The sequence below is a fragment of the Panthera uncia genome (genome assembly GCF_023721935.1).
Source record: "Panthera uncia isolate 11264 chromosome C1 unlocalized genomic scaffold, Puncia_PCG_1.0 HiC_scaffold_3, whole genome shotgun sequence".
In the NCBI taxonomy this organism is placed as follows: domain Eukaryota; kingdom Metazoa; phylum Chordata; class Mammalia; order Carnivora; family Felidae; genus Panthera; species Panthera uncia.
The window spans coordinates 8,450,633-8,456,632 of NW_026057584.1; positions in this window are offsets into that span (position 1 = coordinate 8,450,633).

Here is a 6,000-nt window from a genome sequence, read left to right on the forward strand (position 1 = left end):
CGGGATTCTGCGGCTTCCGCCACCATTCACCGCCCTCCTCTCCGCCCCCAGCCCGATGGCAAAGCGCGATTGTCCCCACTAAAGCCCGGGGCGGTTCTGGGATGGCCTCTGGGTCGCCGGCTGGCCTGACCGCCCTGGGACGCCCGCGCCCTCCAGCACCGCTTTTCTGCACCGAGATTACAAGCCCCGGGGCGGGGGGGACGGCTGCCCAGCCTAGGGGCGGGGGCAAGAATTCTGGGCATTCCTGGTAGATTCGGCCGCACCGGATTAAAATAAATTCCTAACAGGTCACCTGCTGCACTGCAGGGTCAGTAAATGCTCGTCCGGCCACTAGTTCCCCCTGGGGTGCTTGTCCGAGTGACCTGGGCAGCTGTTTCAAACACCTAGACTCTCGTCCACTCTCGAGGTTCGCAAGGAACCGCTTGGGTTGGGGCCTGGACGCCAGCATTTTTCAAAGCTCCCTGGGGAGCTTTTCAGACAAGCCTGGGGGCTTGAGTCCTGTCCAAAAGGATTGAGCTGTGTGCCTGGGTTCACCTAGGTGGTGTAAAATTTGTTCCAAGATGTAAATTTTGTACTAGAAATACATGCAAAAATTGCATTCCGCTCCATAATATGTGTCGTTTTATTTTTTTATTAAAAAAATCGTTTTTCAGTGTTTGTTTTCGAGAGACAGTGAGCGGGAGAGGGGCAGAGAGAGAGAGAGAGAGAGAGAGGGAGGGAGTCACAGAATCTGAAGCAGGCTCCAGGCTCTGAACTGTCAGCACAGGGCTGGTCACCGCCTCCAACTCATGAACCAAGAGATGGTGACTGAGCCACCCAGGCGCCCCGAGTTTGTGTTCGTTTTAATATAAAAACTTGTTAAGAGAAGTTTCTGAGAAAGATAAATTTATAATTCGTACAGATCTAAAAATGACCCCCGAGGTAAAGTTTTATTTTATTCACACGAGAACAATCAGATGATACAGCCGGCACACAGGAGACATTGACAAGCACAAATTTATATGGAGTGACAGAATTGAATTGCAAACGGAGGCAAAACTGGTTTTTCCACAGGGGGGATAGAAGTCAATGGAAGCTCTTCTGGACAAGTGTTTCCATAGCCATCAGTACCTGCAATTTTTAAAAAGGTGCAAGATAGCTCAAGGACAATGAACTGGGCTAGAAGGAGATAGCTTGGGGTTGTGCTTTAAAGCATATATATATATATTTTTAAGTTTATTTATTTATCTTGAGAAAGAGAGAGAGGGAGGGTGAGAGCAGGGGAAGGGCAGATGGAGAGGGAGAGAGAGAATCCCCAGCAGGCTCCGCACTTACAGCGCACGGACTCAGGGCTCGAACCCACGCCCCGTGAGATCATGACCTGAGCCAAAAATCAAGAGTTGAAGGCTTACCCGACTGAACCACCCAGGTGCCCCAAGCATAATGTATTTTTGAAACAAGCTTTTCTTCCCAGTATTTTAAGTAACTATCTGGATTTTTTTTTTTTTCTTATAGTGCTAATACTCCTGGCCTCCTCCACACATCAAAATATCAGATTTCAAACTAGTCATTGGCTATAACATTTTTCTACTCTCTGGGCTTTGGGGCAAAAATCCACAAATACACCTGGAATTACCACTAAGGGAAAAAGGAAGGGTTGAATGAAGGTCTTGGGAGACAGCAGGTTGAGGGCTTTAGGGGCACAGACCTAAATTCAAGTTGTGTCCTGTCACACAGTAGCTCTGGGCCCCTTCTCCTGGGAGTGGTTTCTTCACTTGACTGTGGTGTGTAATGGGGCTCCAGAAGCTTCCCTCCCCACTCCTTCTCAGTCTAAGTGGACAGCGTAAGTCTTGTGGGAACAGGCTTTCTTTGTTAAGGCTGGGGTTCTTTCAGTGATCTCCTATAGTTCTGTAAACATGGCTGAGTGGCCGTGGGGACCCCTTTTCAAGCGGCCTTGAAGCTGACAGCATGGGAGGGAAGGAAGCAGGTTGTATTCAAGCCCAGGGCCTTTGGGGAGGAAAGAATTTGAGACCCATCCCCCTGTCAGCCTGCTCCAGGATCAGGTTGAGGACTAAAATCTATTGTCAGGAGAGGCCTGGAAATTTGCTTGCCAGGGACAGAGAGCCTGAGAGCAGATTGTGTAAGGGACTGAGAGCCACAGGACTCAGTACCCCTAACTTGCTACTGCTCTTTGGGGAAGGAGGGCTGCACTAGTGAGGGTGATTAAGAGAAGGATCACTTTGGGGCGCCTGGGTGGCTCAGTCGATTAAGCGTCCGACTTTGGCTCAGGTCATGATCTCGTGGTTTGTGAGTTCGAGCCCCCGCATCGGGCTCTGTGCTGACAGCTCAAGAGCCTGGAGCCTGCCTCAGAATCTGTGTTTCCCTCTCTCTCTGCCCCTCCCCCTGCTTGTACTCTGTCTGTCTCTTCGAAAGTAAATAAAAATTTTCTAAAAAAAGAGAGGAGGATCACTTTGTGTGAAGCATGGGCCTTGCTACAGCTTGTGCCCCGGGGCAGGCTGCGCCCCACAGCATGACCGACCGTGTGGAGGGGCAGGCAACAGACTTTCCAAAGTCTTTGGACTTTCCACTGAGGAAGACTTTGGAGTTCTGTACAATTTGGGAGTAAGTGGGCTCCGAGAGGGAGAAAAAATAATTTTTCTTTTTTTTTTTTTAATTTTTTTTATTTTTTAATGTTTATTTATTTTTGAGAGAGAGAGAGAGAGAGAGAGCACGAGTAGGGGAGGGGCAGAGAGAGAGGGAGACACAGAATCCGAAGCAGGCTCCAGGCTCTGAGCTGTCAGCACAGAGCCCCACAAGGGGCTCGAACTCACAAACTGTGGGATCATGACCTGAGCCGAAGTCAGAGGCCTAACCAACTGAGCCACCCAGGCGCCCCCAAAAATAATTTTTCTTAGACTTCCGGTAATAAAAGACAGATAAACAGAAGTTGAGCAACATGGGTGCCTCCTGTATGCATGGGAGATAACCTAGGAAAACTGAGTTAAAACTCTACGAAATGGCCGAAGCCGCCACTCGAAATACCACCTTCAGCCCAAGATTAGAGAAAGATGTCGGGACAGGTGGTGTGTGTGGGGGGGGGAGGGGAGGGGGAGTGGTGAGTTGTGAGAAGTTACCCGGAAAAGCACAGCAAACAAGGGGCAGGTTGTCAGGCAGATTTAAGCCCCCGCCCTCTGCACTGGGAATGCTATAGCCCTTTCCAGCCACCTTCCTCTCCCTGGTACAGAGAGGGAGACCGAAGCGCAGATTTCTTTCACAAGATGAAACGTCCCCTTGCAAAAGAGTAACATCCACTCATTCTTCAGAGCTGCTCCTGTGTTTGCTGTTTCTGAAGAATAACCAGCTCCAGATAATTCTCACGCCAAAGGGGCGTATTTTGGAATGTCCTCCTCCGCTTCAGTTTTCTGCCAGTGGGGGCACAGGAGGAGCGGGCGCTCCATCACTCAACGAGAAATGCTGAAATGTATCCGTATTTGTACCCTGAGTTAAGGTCATACCCATTATACATGTGAAATGCCAGGCATATTGACTAAGCCCCATAAAATGGCAGTTGTCGTCACTGTTACCTGCAAAGCTTCCCCGAGTGGCCTTTGTGCCTGTTTCCCCAAGTGATCGGCATCAGACCAAGGTCACACTCCCAGGCAGACTGAGGAAACCAGGGCCGGCTGAGTGGAAGGGGCAGAGCCAGGCCGGGAGCTGGCTGAGGGCTGGTCAGCTGGGGTGCCCTCTGGGCTGGAGCCATGCTTCTGGGCAGCCGGCGTAGGGTGGGCATGGTCTCAGCAATGTCCCCAGTCACCAACTCCTTCTTTCCTGGAGTTCTGTTCCTGCTGAAGGGACAGAGGAGCCAGGGACAGTGGTGGGGCGGCCTTGGGGCTGTGTCAGCCTGATGTTCTTGGGACCTGGGACTGGCTGCCTCTCCATGCCCCAAACGGGACCGGGGTCATGGACATGTCTCGAGGGTTCCACCCGATCTTGTTTGTTCCCGGCTCTGGAAGGTGCCTGCGGAACCTCCATGCCTGCGGAAAACAACCTCACCCCCAGCAGATGCGCCTTTCTCACCAGGACACTGCCACCCCCGTCTCTCCCATCTCCAGCCCTGTCCGCCAGGCCGCTGGCCGCTGTCCCTGATGTCCTGCATGTTCCCAGCCAGGACTGACCTCCTTCCCCTTCTTGCGTAGGAATGCCACCCCTCCTTCAGGACGCAGAGGCACTCTCACCCCCAGGGCTGAAGGCTGCTCCCCATCCTGTGTCGGGCGGGGTCCTGACATACTGGCCCCCTTTGGTGGGCAACCTGACCTTCCTCCCTTCCTCCTGCCATGCAGCACAGAAGCCCCACTCCTTTGCCAGTTCTGCCAGCTCAGGCCTGGGCCCCTGAAGTCTGAAATGGGGTCAGCAGCAAGGCCGCCCTGGGGGCCCACGGCTGAGCAAATTCCCATGCTGGGAAGTGCAGTCTCCGCTTAAAGCCTCAGGTCCACGGGGCCCACAGGAAGGGGGTGCACACCCAGGGCCCCTGCACCTTGTCCCTTTGCTCTCAAGATCGAGTCTGAACATCTTCCTGCAATGCAGGCCTGAGACTAGGCCCTACCTCCCTCGCAGGCTCCTGTCCGTTTTTCTTTTCTTTCTTTTTTAAAGTTTATTTATTTTGAGAGAAAGTGTGAGTGGGGGAGGGGCAGAAAGATAAGGAGAGAAAGAATCCCAAGCAGGTTCTGGGCTGTCAGGGCAAAGCCTGACTTGGGGCTCGAACCCACGAACTGTGAGATCATGACCTGAGCCAAAACCAAGAGTCTGGACACTTAAACTGACTGAGCCAGCCAGGCGCCCCTCCTGTCCCTTCTCACACCCCACCCTAGCACCCCCGGAGAGGAGCTCTTTTCTGCTTCAGGTACAACGGCCTCCTCTAGCTCTAAACTTCATTCTTCAGGTCCTAGCCGAACACAGTGCTGTCCCTGGAACCCCGCCCAGGGCTCGTCGCTTCCACCTTCCACCTCCCAGTCTCCTGAGTGTCCCTCCCTGATGCCCCTGTCCTCTGTGGACTGAGCTCGGGTTAGACAGAGGACCTACTGCCCCCCTCTGCTTTCTGGAGCCCCTGGCTTCACAGGGTATGAGGGACACAGGGCGCTGACAACTTGGGGGTGTGACCTGTGCTCAGCAGGCTGTGTGCTTGGTTTAACCCTCTGTTGTGGCAAGCTGGAAATTCTTAACTTTTAAAACCAGGGGCCCTGCATTTTCATTTTGCACCGGGCCCTTCAAATTATGCAGCTGGTCGTCTGAGACATGGGAAAATCTGGGCTGAGGAGGAAGAGCTGCCGTGTCCCTTTTCCCTCTGGGGGCTTGGACCCAGGCAGCCAGGGCCGCGAGGGACAGCCGTTTAGTCCCGTGCCCCCTTCTGCACTCCTAGATGTTGTGTGACGTTAGGACCCAGCCATTCCTTCCACTTCCCTGGAGGAGAGGCCCAGTGTAGACAGCCGGGGGCACCTGACCTACTCCGTGATGCCTGGAGCTGGGCCCAGGCAGGGAGCGGCTGGTTTGCTCACTAGGGCCCCAGCGACTCTTCTGGGGACAGCTGCTTTCCCCAACCTAGAGGTAAGCAACTTAGGCCAAGGTTCCCCATACCCTGCAGTCCCCTGAACCACCAACCCCCGACCCCACGGAGCCACTGTTTCAGTGTTTCTCGTCAACCGTATCAATGCTTCCAGGTTGACCCAAGGGACATCAGGGAGCCCGCGAGCTCGTGCACACCCCCACCCGACACCGCTCACGGGCGCATCAGGCTCCACGGGAATGCACCATTAGCCGGCATGCTTCTCCCCTCCAGCGCCCCGTCCAGGGGGCGTCTCTCTGTGGTCTCTGCTTTAATCCTGGCACCCACATCCCTCTAAAGCCCTTCAAGCGGTCCTGTGTACCCACCAGCAAGAGGGAGGAACAAGCCGTGTCTTCAGAAATCTCTGGCAACCTGGGCCCTGGACACTCTCTGATGGCAATGGTGACAGGAAGTTTCACACC